This window comes from Cynocephalus volans, chromosome 12, assembly GCF_027409185.1.
Source record: "Cynocephalus volans isolate mCynVol1 chromosome 12, mCynVol1.pri, whole genome shotgun sequence".
NCBI lineage: Eukaryota > Metazoa > Chordata > Mammalia > Dermoptera > Cynocephalidae > Cynocephalus > Cynocephalus volans.
In genome coordinates this window covers 19,009,052-19,023,787 of record NC_084471.1, presented here as the reverse complement: position 1 = coordinate 19,023,787, position 14,736 = coordinate 19,009,052, and positions in this window count along the sequence as shown.

Genomic DNA, 14,736 nt, shown 5'->3' with positions numbered 1-14,736 from the left:
CATCCTCACCAGCACTTGCTATTTTCTGTTTTGTTGATAATAGCCATTCTAACTGGAGTGAGATCATATCTCATTGTGGCTTTAATTTGCATTTCCCGATGATTAGTGATGCTGAGCATTTTTTCATGTGCCTGTTGGCCATTTGCATGTCATGTTTTGAAAAATGTCTGTTCAAGTCCTTTGCCCATTGTTTAATTGGGTATTTTTTTTTGCTGTTGAGTTGTTTGAATTCCTTGTATATTCTAGATAATAGCCCCTTGTCTGTATAGTTGGCAAACACTTTCTCCCGTTCTTTAGGTTGTCTCTTCACTTTGTTGACAGTGTCAGAATGCGCAGAAGCTTTTTAGTATCATGTAGTCCCATTTGTGTATTTTTGCCTTAGTTTCCTGTGTTTTTGTGGTCTCATTCAAAACAGTGCTGCCCACTCCCATTTTGTGTAGCATTTCTCCAATGTTTTCTTCTAGTAGTTTCATAGTTTGGGTCTTAAATTTAGGTCTTTAATCCATTTTGAGTTGATTTTTGTGAATGGTGAGAGACAGGGGTCAATCTAGCTCCAATCTTCTGCATGTGGATACCCGGTTTTCCCAGCACCATTTATTGAAGAGGCTGTCCTTTCCCCACTGTATAGTCTTGGCACCTTTGTCAAAAATCAGTTGGCTGCAAGTGTGTGGGTTTGTTTCTGGGCTCTCTATCCTGTTCTATTGGTCTATTTGTCTGTTTTTATGCCAGTACCATGCCATTTTGGTTACTATAGATTTACAGTATATTTTCAAGTCAGAAAGTGTGATGCCTCCAACTTTGTGCTTTTTGTTCAAGATTGCTTTAGCTATATGTTTGTGTGGTTCCATACAAATTTTAAGATCATTTTTTCCATTTCTGTGAAGAATGTCATTGGTATTTTGATAGGGATTGCAATGAATGTGTAGATTGCTTTGGGTATTATGGGCATCTTGATGATGTTAATTCTTCCAACTCATGAACATGGGATATCTTTCTATTTATTTTTGTCTTCTTCAATTTTTTTCATCAGTGTTTTACAGTTTTCATTGCAGAGGTCTTTCACCTCCTTTGTTACATTTATTCCTAAGTATTTCATTTTTTTGGTAGCTCTTGTGAATGGGATTACTTTCTTGATTTTTTCTTCAGTTATTTCATTGTTGGAATCTAGGAAGGCTATTGGTTTTTGTGTGTTGATTTTGTATCCTGCCACTATGCTGCATTCATTTATTAGTTCTGGTAGTGTTTTAGTAAAGTCTTCAGGATTTTCTGTGTATAGGATCATGTCATTTGCAAGTAGGGATAGTTTGATTTCTTAGTTCCTAATTTGGATACCTTTTATTGCTTTCTCTTGCCTTACTGTGTTGGCTAGAACTTCCAGTACTATGTTGAGTAAGAGTGGGGAAAGTGGGTATCCCTGTCTTGTTCCAGATCTTAGAGGAAACTCCAACTTTTGTTCCTTCAGTATGATATTAGCTGTGGATTTGTCATATGTGGCCTTTATTAGGTTCTGCATTTCTGTGAGTTCTGTATGATGCTGATGCTGCTGGTCAATGGGCCACACTTTGAGTAGCAAGAGCCTGCAGGAACAACTCAGGATTGAGAGTCAGACAATTGTTTTTCTACTTGTGATTCTTCATTGGATTGGTGGTAGATCAATCATTTGACCTTTCTGCTTTTTAAAATCTCATATTCATTTTTCACATGCATTTTATTCATTCATTAATTTAATATTCAGTAGCTGATCATCCAATAACAGCCAATTTAATTTTTAAAGCGTTTATTTCAGTTACAAAAGTAGCAATGATTCTAGACTTTTAGGTTTGGTTTAAGTGTCACTTCCTATGGAAAGCCTTCCCTTACTTCCAGTGACTACCCTCAGTTGTATTTACATGATACCTTTTGTTTCCTGTCAATGTCTTTATCATATTGTGTTGTAATTGCTCAAGGCCACTGCTACCCCATTTGATGGTTTTGTGTGAATTTGAAAAAGACATCAATTCTTCCAGACACTATGCTTTCATCTGCAGGAAAACTGTTATACTGAATATACAGGTCTGTGATGTACATGAGGCTGATGATGGCCTTGAAGTTGGGTAGTGCACCTTGCCTTTGTCCTTATCTATCTCCCATATGGGATGCCCATTCCACCTTTACATCTCCAGAGCCCAGCACAATACCGAGTATGTAGTAAGCATGCAAAACAATATTTGCTGAATAAATGAATGTTCATTGTAGAGAAACTGAAAAGTAAAAAATACAAAAATTAAAAAAAACACATACAGTGATAACCTTTGCCAATGTTTTGATATAATTCCTTTAGTCTTTTTTCCATTCATGAATATCTCTGTCATCCATATGTACATTTACATCCATATATGTAACTTTTCCTCTGCTTCTTTTGAATGGTAACAGCTGGCATTTACCAAGTCTATGTAATAAACCCCACTTCCTACCAGTGGGAACTTATAGTCTAGGGGAATAGTTGGAGTCATGGCTAACAAGGCATAGCTGTCATGAGGCTCAATATTTTGAGATTTAGCCTGGCATCTTCAGTATGAAGATAGTATGGAGATAATAGGGAGAGCAGCTGGTCTTAGCCCTGCCGGGAGGGATGAGAAAGACTCTAGGGGACCTGGCCCCAAAGGCTGACTTTACTGAGACCCTCTGACAGCCAATATAGTTCTCCACTTCATAAGAGCAATTTTTTTTCTGAAAATCCCTCATTATAGGGCAAATCATCTGAAGTTGAAACATGCTATTACTTTTAGTGGGAAAAAATTTTTGCATCTCAAGCCCTCAAATTGACCCCCATTCTGCTAAAAAAGCCCCCCCAAACCCAAAAACCCAAAGACAAACCAAGAACAGCCACCAAATCTTACTAAAATGTACCAAATTATATTAATTGTTAAATTAACTTAGCCTAACAAAGCATTGTCCCATCATCAACATAATATGGCTGTTTACTTCCTCTCATGAATCCATTACAGAGAGCACAATTAAGACTTTGCTCTTGAATTGGAAACAAGTAAAGAAACTCAAACAGAATAGTAAAGGCAATGTAAATTGATTAGAGCAAAGACTTAATGTTACACTCCAAAGAGGCGAATATCACCAGGAGTAAGGCTCAAGATGTGTCTTTTATAAAAGAACAAATGACCAGGATTCTGAAACAAAAACTTGGAGAAGTGTGTGCTGAGTGTACAATTGTACAAACAGCTCCAAGGGGATTCTCAACTGCTGCACTTAGCTGCGTTGTGGGAAAGGCAAACAGATCTTCCAGAATGCAAAGATTTAAGTAGCTGAAGGAGGACTACTAAATGAAACTGAGTTGATACGATGAATCTAATGTCCCCTCTGCATAATTCTACCCACATTGTTCCAAAGGCTTTTGAATGCAATAGGAACTGGGAGATCAGCTGCCCTTTCTCTTCTGATTTTCTTGCCTCTGAATCTACTCCTTCTTTTCTTCTCTATCTCAGTAAATGGCACTGCCTTGCACCCAGTTACCTAAGCTGAAAAGCTAGGTATCACCTTGATTCCTTCCTTTCCCTTGTCCCCATATCCAATTTATCAATAAGTCCTGATAAACATACCTCCAAAATATACCCTGATCGTCTCTTTCTTGCCATCCATGCTATTACTGACCTAGTCCAAGTCAACTCCACCTTTCTGGACATCCTGGACTAATGCAGTAGCTTCCCAATTGGTCTCCTTGCTTCTACTCTTATTCCTCTAAAATTCATTCTCCACAATGTGGTGATCTTTATGAAATATAGATCATACCACTCCCCTGCTTAAACTCTACAATAAGTTTCCATCAAACAGTAAAATCCGAGCTCCCACTGCAGCCCCAGTAGCCATGTGATCTGACTGCTGCTAACCTCTCTGGCTTCATCTTCCACTACTGTCTGCCTGGTTTACCCCATTTGCGTGGTTATATTAGTTATCTATTGCTGTGTAAGAAATTACCCTGGACTAACATAAATAGCAGCAATAAGCATTAATGTCTCACGATTTCTCTAGGTCAGGAATTGAGACTTAGCTGGGTGGTTCTGGCTCTGGTAATCTCATGAGGCTGCATGGGCCATAGTCATCTGGAGACTTGACTGGGGCCTGGAGGATCTGCTTCTAAGACAGCTCACTCACATGGTATTGGGAGGAGGCCTTGGTTCCTTGCCACCTGGATTGCTCCATAGGACTGCTTGAGTGCCCTTACAATGTGGCAGCTCACTTCCCACAAATCGAGCGATGGAAGTGAGCAAGACACAATCTGCAGTGTCTTTTACGGCCCAGGCTTGGAAGTCACATTCTTTCACTTTTGAAATATCTTATTAATTACACAGATCAGCTCTATGCATTGTGGGAGGGAACTACATAAGAGCATGAGTATCAGAAGGTGAGAATCATTAGGGGCCATTTTGGGGGCTGACTATCCCAATTATTCCTCAAACTTACCAGACCTTTCCCAGGACCGTTGCAGTTGCTAGCCTCTATATTTCTGTTTTTCCTCCCTCCACCCTTTTCTAAGCCTGGTGTTTCCCTCATCCTCTATCTCAGTTCAAATGTCTCCTTTTTGGAGGACTCTTCCCTAACAACCCCATATGGAGGAGATATTCCACCACCCTATTTTTGGTTCACAGCACCCGCCATAATCTATGATTATATTCTTTATTCATCTTCTTTTTAGTGATTTATCGTCTCCCTCCTTACCAAATGGGGTCTATTATGACCCCAGAACCTGGCACAGTATCTAACAAATATAAAGCCTCAGAAATATCATTTGAACAAATGTAATTTTTACATTAAGGCCAAGGTAAGGTGGCTCTTTTTCTCTCCTTGGCTGATCAGACATTTTCTCTTTTAATCAGGAAGGGTTTTGGGGTTAGGGTAGAAGCAAGAGAAGGAAACTAGGAGGTGTCCCCTGGAAGCAGGTGGAGGGCTGGGCTGGGGGAAGAGGGTACAGACTATGCTCCCCACCCCTTTAATACTCACCACTGGGCACCATAAAGTAGAACTCAAAGACGTCTGCCCATCACCACAGGCCCCACTGGCAACACTAAGGCTTTATTCTGATCCTGGTAGAAGGGGAATTCTGAAGGAGGTAAAAGACTTTCTAATTCTAGCTTTTGCCATAAACTGGCAGAATGAGAAGGTAAGATGAGGTCATGTGCATTTTGAGCAGGGATGGAGGATAGTGGTGGGAACGGCTGGGGTGTGTGTATGTGTGGACAGCCAGGTACTCCATCCCTTTCCCATCACTTATCTCTAGATTATCCCATCTTAACCTAGAGCCAGGCAGAACAATGTAAGGAAATTTGCACAAAACATTATCTCTGCACTTCACCAAACAATTGGTAAACCGAGGGAGCTGGTCCAGCCTAACTGACCTGGACCCTCACTTGGAGGCCGGGAAGGAAAGTTCCTCAGTGGCTCTACATGCTTAGCTCGAGAGTGAAGTACGAATCTTGAATGCTGTCTGTGTCTGAGGCAGGGGGCCGGGCTCAGGGCAGCTCAATGGCTGACTCAATTTTGAAAGGTGTTGCTGGGATGTGTTTGTTCAGCCAGGAATCTCACGGCTTCCTTCAAGGCTTCGTTTGGGTGCCCAGAGAAAACCTAGTGTCTCTGCGCATGGTGTTAAAGTATGATTTTCAAAAGGTTGAAAAACCATTATTCTAAAAACAAAACAAAACAAAAAAAAAACCTCATGCAAACACAAAAGGAATACATGTCAAAAATTTTATTCAACCCATTCATTAATTAGAGAACCAGTAATATGTTGAACCTGTCCAAAGAGCATTTGAGAAGCTAGCAATACACACGTGCATATATATATATATACATATTTATATACACACACAAATATTCACATATATATATACATGCATACATGTATAAGTGTGTGTGTGTATATATGCAATATATATTGCTGGGCTAACATCCAACAGGGCTATACATCACAATCTAAAGTGTATCTGTTTCCCAATTAAAAGAGTTAAAAGACAACCAACAGAGTGGGAGAAAATATTTGCAAAATATACATCTGACAAAGGATTAATATCCAGAATATATAAGGAACTCAAACAACTTTACAAGAAGAAAACAAGCAACCCAATTAAAAAATGGGCAAAAGAGCTAAGTAGGCATTTCTCTAAGGAAGATATCCAAATGGCCAACAGACATATGAAAAAATGCTCAACATCACTCAGCATCCGGGAAATGCAAATCAAAACCACATTGAGATACCATCTAACCCCAGTTAGGATGGCTAAAATCCAAAAGACTATGAACGATAAATGCTGGCGAGGCTGCGGAGAAAAAGGAACTCTCATACATTGTTGGTGGGACTGCAAAATGGTGCAGCCTCTATGGAAAATGGTATGGAGTTTCCTTAAACAATTGCAAATAGATCTACCATACGACCCAGCCATCCCACTGTTGGGAATATACCCAGAGGAATGGAAATCATCAAGTCGAAGGTATACCTGTTCCCCAATGTTCATCGCAGCACTCTTTACAATAGCCAAGAGTTGGAACCAGCCCAAATGCCCATCATCAAATGAGTGGATACGGAAAATGTGGTACATCTACACAATGGAATACTACTCAGCTATAAAAACGAATGAAATACTGCCATTTGCAACAACATGGATGGACCTTGAGAGAATTATATTAAGTGAAACAAGTCAGGCACAGAAAGAGAAATACCACATGTTCTCACTTATTGGTGGGAGCTAAAAATTAATATATAAATTCACACACACACATACACACATACACACACAAACCGGGGGGGGGGGAAGAAGATATAACAACCACAATTATTTGAAGTTGATACAACAAACAAACAGAAAGGACATGGTTGGGGGGGAGAGGGGGAGGGAGAAGGGAGGGAGGTTTTGGTGATGGGGAGCATTAATCAGCTACAATGTATATCGACAAAATAAAATTTAAAAAAAAAAAAAAAAAAAAGTGTATCTGTTTCCCTTGACTGAAATTATTTGCATCTGTACTGATCAAAATTCTGTAAGTCAACCTCTGCAGGGGCAGAGTAAAATAGCCTGGGAAATAGAAAGTCAAGTCCAACAGTGAGATGAAAGAGCACTCAGTAATCTTTTTGCTTATTTCCAGGATTCAGATAATTTTTCTGATAACAGATTCCTTTGAAAGCTCTCTTCTCAGGGTGATCTGATGGCAGCTGAAATGCCTCTCACAACCAGATGTTGATCCTGATAGCCTGCGGTGGCATCCCACTCCTTTCTATGAATATTTTCAAGCCTGTTTGATGGGCTATAATCATAGTTAGCATTTGTTAAACACCCACTCCGTGCCAAACACGCTGCTAAGTGCTTTACATTAATCCTCACAACAAATCAATTATTCTTATTTCTAAGGCTTAGAGAAATTCAGTAATTTGCCCAAGGTCACATGGCCAGCCGGGAAATGGTGGATCCAGGATTTGAAGGCATATATGCTCCATCTTGACTCTTGAACTGCAAGAAGTTGTGCTAGACATTGCATGTCATAGAGGGATTAATTATGCACTGTTCTTGCTCAAAATCATTTTGGAAAGCTCACTTTGCTACCAAAGCACAGCTTCATATTTTACCTTCAAAATTGGGATACTACTCGTATCTTCATACAATCTTACTGTGAGAATAAATGAAATTATGTGAAAGAAAGTATCTTATAAACTCTAAGTCAGTGGGCAGGCCAATCTTATTATTAAGGAATTTGAAAGTCTCATTATCAGAGTCATCCTTTGGGCTCTCTGTAGTGTGGACATTTCCATGGGGAAGTTGAAATTTGGGCTTTTCATGAGTCAAACTCAACGATGGGCTGTTGCTGGCTGCTATGAAGGCCAGGACTAGAGTGGTGCAAAATTTAAGGGGGTACCAGAAAGCTCAGGAATGAAGATAAATAATATTTTAATGCAATATTTTTTAAAAAATTAAAATTAATGCAAAAAATCAATGATGAACAAAACATCAAACATTTAAACATAGAAAAGATCAGTATTACTGTTTTTTTCTTTGCTTTGGCTCCAATATGACTCAGCATGGCACCGGCCACTAGCCCATTCCCTGAAGGGATTCACTCAGTGACAGTATTGTGGGGGTGTACTCCCAGCCTTGTTCTGGAATGTTTGCTGCTTTTAGATATGGATCTGGATCATAAGTACAGTAGAACAATTAGAATTTTTTAAATGTTCTTTTGTATTTTTTTGGTGTGAATGATATGAATACATGAATACGTGAATACATGAAAATATGAATACATACAGGCCAATGAGCATATCATAGCTCACTGAATTTTCACAAAGTGAACATGTCTGAATAACCAGCACCCAAATGAAGAAAAAGAGTGTTATCAGTGCTGCAGGAAACACTGTACATGTCCCCCCTGTACATGTCCCTTTCCAGCTATCCCTTAAGTGCCATTTTCATTGTGGGGATTCATTCATTGAGGAGTAATTTTTGCATTGATGAGCCCTGGTCTGTGAAGTGCTTTCTCTGTTGGCCCATGTGCAAGGCCCTCTTTTTTTTTTTTTATAAAGATATTACTTTCTTTATTTAAAACAAGACCATAAGCATGGAAGATAGAACACTGACAGCAGCTTACATCTTCCTCTGCAGTCCTCCTACTTCCCATCCCATGCCTGCCCTTGTAGGATGGAACTGCTTTGTAACCCCAAAGTGTGTACTCATAGGTGACTCCATTTGCTGAATTTCAGACCTCAGACAATCAGAGCCTTTGCCATTACATTGCCTGGCTATTGCTTCAGAGGTCTGCCCTCTCCACTTAGGCTCCCTGGATCCCTTTGCTTTGCTTTGTTCTTGGGTAGAAGGGGCCAAAGAACAGGCTGGCCCAGAGGGATAGGCAGTGCCAAGAGAAGTCTGGGGTCAGATCTACTTGGAATGGGTCTGGCAGCTTGTTATTGGGAGAGTGGGTGTATTAGTCCATTTCTGTTGCTTTAATGCTTTACCTGAAACTGGATAATTTATAAAGAAATGAAATTTATTTCTTGCAGTTTTGGAGGCTGGGAAGTCCATGGTCCAGGGTACACATCTGGTGAGGGTCTGCTTCTTGGGGGTGGTCTCCATAGTGACACAAGGGGTCGCATGGTGAGAATGGGTTGAGCAAGAGCACTAACCTTCTCACTTGCTCTCCCTGTAAAGCCATCGGGACCACATCCATTATTCCATGAATGGATCAATCCATTCACAAGGACATAGTCCTCACTATCTAATCACCTCTTAAAGACCCCACCTTTCAAATACCATAATTGGATTTCCTGCTTTCCCAACATTTTACAAGGGAGGCCTAGTTCCCAATACATGAACTTTTGGGGGACACATTTAATCCATACCAGTGGGATTCCATCTTGGTTCTTCTGGAATGTGGGCGAGGATTTGTCAAGGGGGCTTGGTGGGGTGGGGTGGGGGAGACAGAAAGGGAAAGTTGTTGAGGTGTCAGCTGGAGTCATGTAAGTGGCTGGGAGTGGGATCCAGATGGCCAGAACTGGAGGGTTCAAGATTTTTTTTTTCAGCTGAAAACACAAAGGCAGAAGCACCCAGAGGTGTGTGTCAGTGAGAAGTCAGCCAGGTGAGGTTGGGGGCAGCCCCAGGGCATATTTTAAAATGCAAATCTGGTAGCATCACTCTTTCGTTTAAAACCACTTGCATTATGGTGAGATGAGCATATGTTCAGACAGACTGGGTTCCTGTCCCAGCTCCATTAGTCACATGCTCTCAGACAAGTTACATAATAATTTTTTCACCCTCAGTTTCCTCACATTGCTTACCTCCTAGTGAGGCTGCAAGGATGAAAAAGAAAACAAATAAAAGCCTTCAGATATTGGCACACACAACAACCATGAGGTGAATGTTCATGTTGGTATTATTAGTATGAGTATAGGTGGACTCTGAACTTCACAGCACAGCAGAGGAAGCCCTCTGTAATCTGACTTCTGCCCATTCCTGTCACCTTAGTTCCCTCTCCCTTGGCCTCATACCCTATGGTCTAGGGAGGAATGCTTATTCTACACTCCAACCCATGCACTGCTTGCAGGACTGTGGTGGCCCTTGCTCACGCTGTCCCTTCTACTTATATGACCCTCTGACTTGAGTAGATGCAGTAGGTCCCCTTTACCTGCTGGTGCACCCATCTGCCAGCTGCTTTGAGCACTGTGTTACAGGGACCACTCAGCTCCTGGCTGAAGCTCCCCAAAATTGATATGAAAGTCATAGGTCCTGCTGCCTGCCCCCAGAATAAAGCAAACCAATCAAAAGTCAAATGTTACTGAAAATGGAAGTCAGCTTTTGTTCAGGAAGACTGGTGACCTGAGGAGAGATTTTAGGCTGACCCATCTCTCTGGTAAACCTGAAGGAGAATGCCAGTCTAAGCCATCTCAAAGACTCAGGTTTCAAAGAGGGGGATGAGAGAATGGAACGTGGGAAATGCAAAGCAGGAGGGAGGGCACATGAGCAGTGTGGGGTCTGTGTCTATGAGTCAGGTACAGGGTCTAGCCAAGGCCTCATCTGGTTTCTGCTCCCATCATTGCTGTTATCTCAGGGTCTGTGCAGTACGTGCGAGTCTGCAGCTTCAGGTTGGCTGGAGAACAACCTTACATTCATGTAAGTAATCACATCTTGCCCTGTAACCAAGGATCAAAATATCAAATAACCATGGGAAAAGAGGGAACTCAGAGAAATACATGCCCAGAAAAAAAACTGTGTCCTTTAAAAATATTTTAGAGTCCATTTGGTTTTAGATCCCAACATGGCTTCAGTCCTGTTCCCTCCGGCACTGGCTGCTAATGGCCCATGCTGGACTTTTTTTTTTTTTTTTTTTTTCCCAGGGAATTGCCTTTGACTAGGGAGCCTCATGGAGGGGAAATGTCTGGAAGGTTGTGCCCTCCAGGCATTTCCCTAGCGAGGCCAGCAGCCATCGACTGAATGCTATGGGGTTGTAAGGTCCCAGCCTCCTCGCTTTGGGGAAGGACACCTAACTGTGGAGTTGTACTCTAGAGCTCCTTGTGGGACCAGGCTGACACTAGACTTCAGTGGATCCACATTTTTGTTCTTCCCTTGCCCTTTCTAGATTTCTTCAATCCCCTTCAGGTCTCTTCTAAGATCACTCCCTTGACAGATCACTTGCACAGGAATCCACTTCTCAGGCTTTCCTGCTAGGGAATCTGACCTAAGAGGCTACATTTCTTATTTCATCTCTGGTGATACCTTTCCAAGGTGGTACCAAATACCTCTCTCTGAGCTTTCACATCTTCTGCAACATACCTGTATTTTGTCACTCATGTGCTATATTGGAATAATCTGTTAATATATCTTTTCGCCACCACCAGATCACGAGAGGCTCAAGGTCGACTCCCTCTTTTTTACCTCTATACCTTTGGCCCTCAGGCAGGTGATGTAATATAGTAGGTGCTTAAAGAGAGATTCGAATAGAGAATTTGTCTGGGTTTGGGGATCATGAAAGTTTTAAAAACCTTTAAAAAGCATTTAAAAAGTGAATTTTGCCAAAAAGACAGCATCTGGATCATTCCCCACCTTTTCATATCCCGCCTCTCAGGGTCTGGCTGGTGCTAGGTATTTATCACAGGGGTAGGTTGGCAAAGATATCTGGCAGACGGAGAGATGGGCTTTGGATCTGTCTGTTCTGTGGTTGGGTATAAACAACCATCTGTGTTAGTTAGGATTAGAGACAGCTGCATGTGAAAGAAAAGACAGTGGTTAAAACACAAGGGTTTTTTTTTGTTTTTTGTAATAGAAATCCAGAGGTACATAGCCCAGGACTAGCATGGTGGTTTCGTGGTCATCAAACATCCAGCACGTTTTATCTTTCTGCTCTGTCACCCATAGTGTATGACCATGCTCAGGGTCACTTTATGGCCCAGGTTGGATGTTGGGACTCTGATCACACGTGCATTTCTACATGAAAGGAGGAAAAGCAGAAGGGCAATGAGATGTATGCTCCATCTGAGTCAACTTCTCCAATGGCGACTTTCTGGAAATCCCATACAATGCTTCAACCAGCATTTCATTGGCAGGGCTTAGTCTTATAGGAGGATGGGTAAACTGACAATTGGGAATCTCTTGCTTCCTGTCTGCAAGGGGAGAGTGGACTCTTGGAAGGCAACTGGAAATCTCTTCTGTACCTTCCATCTCAGATTTTCTGGGAGAATCCCATTTCAATATTCTGCCTTGTGATCTTCACAAGCCATCTCAATATTCCAGAATGTTCTCTATTTCAGTCCAAGTTGCACATCTTCGGGGGCCTCTCATGATGAAAATCCTTTGCCTAAGCATGTGTCCATATTTTGGTTTTCATAAGAAAACAAACAGCTTCTAAAACTTGACACTCCTCAAACAGATTACATTGACAAGAAGGTGTTTGATAAGTTAAAAAGGACCAAGGATTTAAACCAGGCACTGTCTTTGCAATGAATGGCTTGTTGGCTATGAACAGATTTTGCTCGTTGGGCATTTCATTCTTTGACAGCTGAGGCAATAATGCACCTGAGAGACGGGAAGAACAGCTGAGGCTGTTTCTGGAAAGTTCCTTGGAAGAAGAAGGACCATGCTAAGGAATGACAGGGATGGTGGAAGCAAAGAATGCTGTCCCAGAACAAGCGATGAATGCTGCAGAGCCAACAAATGACTCTGTTTGGCCCTACTGTTACTTGTGTCAATTGGCAAGCACCATAAAAAGTTGTCATGACCTTAGCCTTTAAATCCTCCACGATGTGGTTCCTCTGGGCGTTTTCAGACCCAGGTCCAACCCCTCCTCTCACAGACTCCACATGCCCTGGTCTTCATCTCTGCTTGTCTGTCACATGCACTTTGCTTTCTTGCTCCTGTGCTTTTTCTCAAACTGTTGCCTCCGCCAGGTAAGACTGCTGGTCCCATTACCCCAAGTCTAAGTACCATAATGCAGTTTATGAGCGTGGCTGCTTTAGGTCAGATGCTGCATGGCTGTTGATTAAAAGCAGACAGACCTCCCTGTCACTGGCTGGACTTGATCTGAGACCTGAACTTGGTCTACCTAAACCCTGCCAGTAAGGCCTTTCAGAGGTCAAGCAGAGCCTGAACCATTTTCGTATTTTGGAATGGTTAGTTTATTAAAAAGGAAGAGATGCCCACACATCAGTGAAATTAAACGTTTCCATAAGTTCACATGGGATAGCAGTGACTCTCTGTATTCTATGTATAAATGCACTTGGAGGAAATAGCAAAAATCCAAACTTGAGGCCTTTTGTGACAATGAGGTTTGGGCCAAAGGAACCTCTTGTCCACCCTGTGAGAGGCTCTCCTTTGCTCCCTTTGGCTTAGAATCTGCGAGTTGGTCCATCTGAGTCCCCGCAGTCAGCGTGGTGCTTTTGGCAGCAGATCAAACCTTCTCATCCTGTACCTCTGACCTGGCATTTCCCCCGCTGGCCAATCAAGACTTCCTGTGCAGTCATCCTTTACAGTCCCCACAAATCCCCACCTTTTAAAAACTAATTACAAGGTAACATTTCTCAAGTACTTTCTATGTGCCTGACATTATGCCAAGAGCTTTACGTTAATTACTTCATTTAATCCTTTCAACTATCCCTAAGAGGTAGATATGGTTGGCCCCAATTCACAGATGAGAAAAACTGAGGCTCAGAAACGTAAGTAAACCTTATGGGTCTCACACAGTTGACCAGTGGTAGAAGCTGTGTTGGAACCCAGGCATCCTGGCTCTAGACCTCGTGCTACTCACCACCTCACCTACTGCCTCATTTCTGAGAGAAAGCTACCCCTAGGAGCCCCTTCTTCTATACTCACCCCAACTGCTGTCTCTTAGCTCAGTGCCGAGTCCTTGCTCTACACCTCTCTGCAGCTCCTACCACACTCTTCCATTTCCTAGAGCTATTTGTGTGTATTTCTGAGAATAGGACCCTTGTCTAATAGAACGTCTTTTCCCCCTTATTAAAGCACAATGCCTTGATTATAGAAGGGACTCAATGCATTTCTGTTAAATGAAGAGAATTTGCTTGTCGCCCTTGGGGGTCAAGCCTTCAAATCCTCTGTATGTTCCTTGCTCAGTGTTATACAGAGAGAAAGTCACGGTCAACAAACCCTGGTGACTGGCTGGCCAGAGAGCTGAGATGCCTCCTGAGGATGGTTTTCTGGGTTTTGATGTCTTTGACATATAAAAGGCCTTGTTTTTTTTTGGTATTCAGTTTCTAAATACAGAAGCAAAGAATTTTTCCTTTCATAGCGTAGGAAATACCTTATGGAAGGAAAACAAAATCCTGCCAAAACCTTAAGAAAAGTCTCAGCAAAGGTCCCATCAGAACTCCCAGGAGTCTGTCCAAGGTCAAATGCCCCAGGTTGAAACTCTTACTACCCAAATAGTTCTTTCTAAGGGGTCTCACTGTGTCAAAATCTCCTGGTGTGTGTGTGTGCGTGTATGTGTGTGTGTATGTGTGTGTGTGTGTGTATGTGTGTTTGTGTGTGTGTATGTGTGTGTGTTTTAACTTAGGAAAGCAACCGCATCCCTGATCAAGAAACTGCAAGTTAAAATCTTCATAACAGGATCCTCCAAGAGTGGCTGATTTCAACAGCAATGGATTCCATGGGGATGTGGCAGAGACAAGCTGGGGATCAGGGCTATGGGGAATGGTTCTTAATAAGACGGAGACATAGGTGTCACTTGACTGTCATGTCTGCACTTCTCTTTGCAGAATTCGTA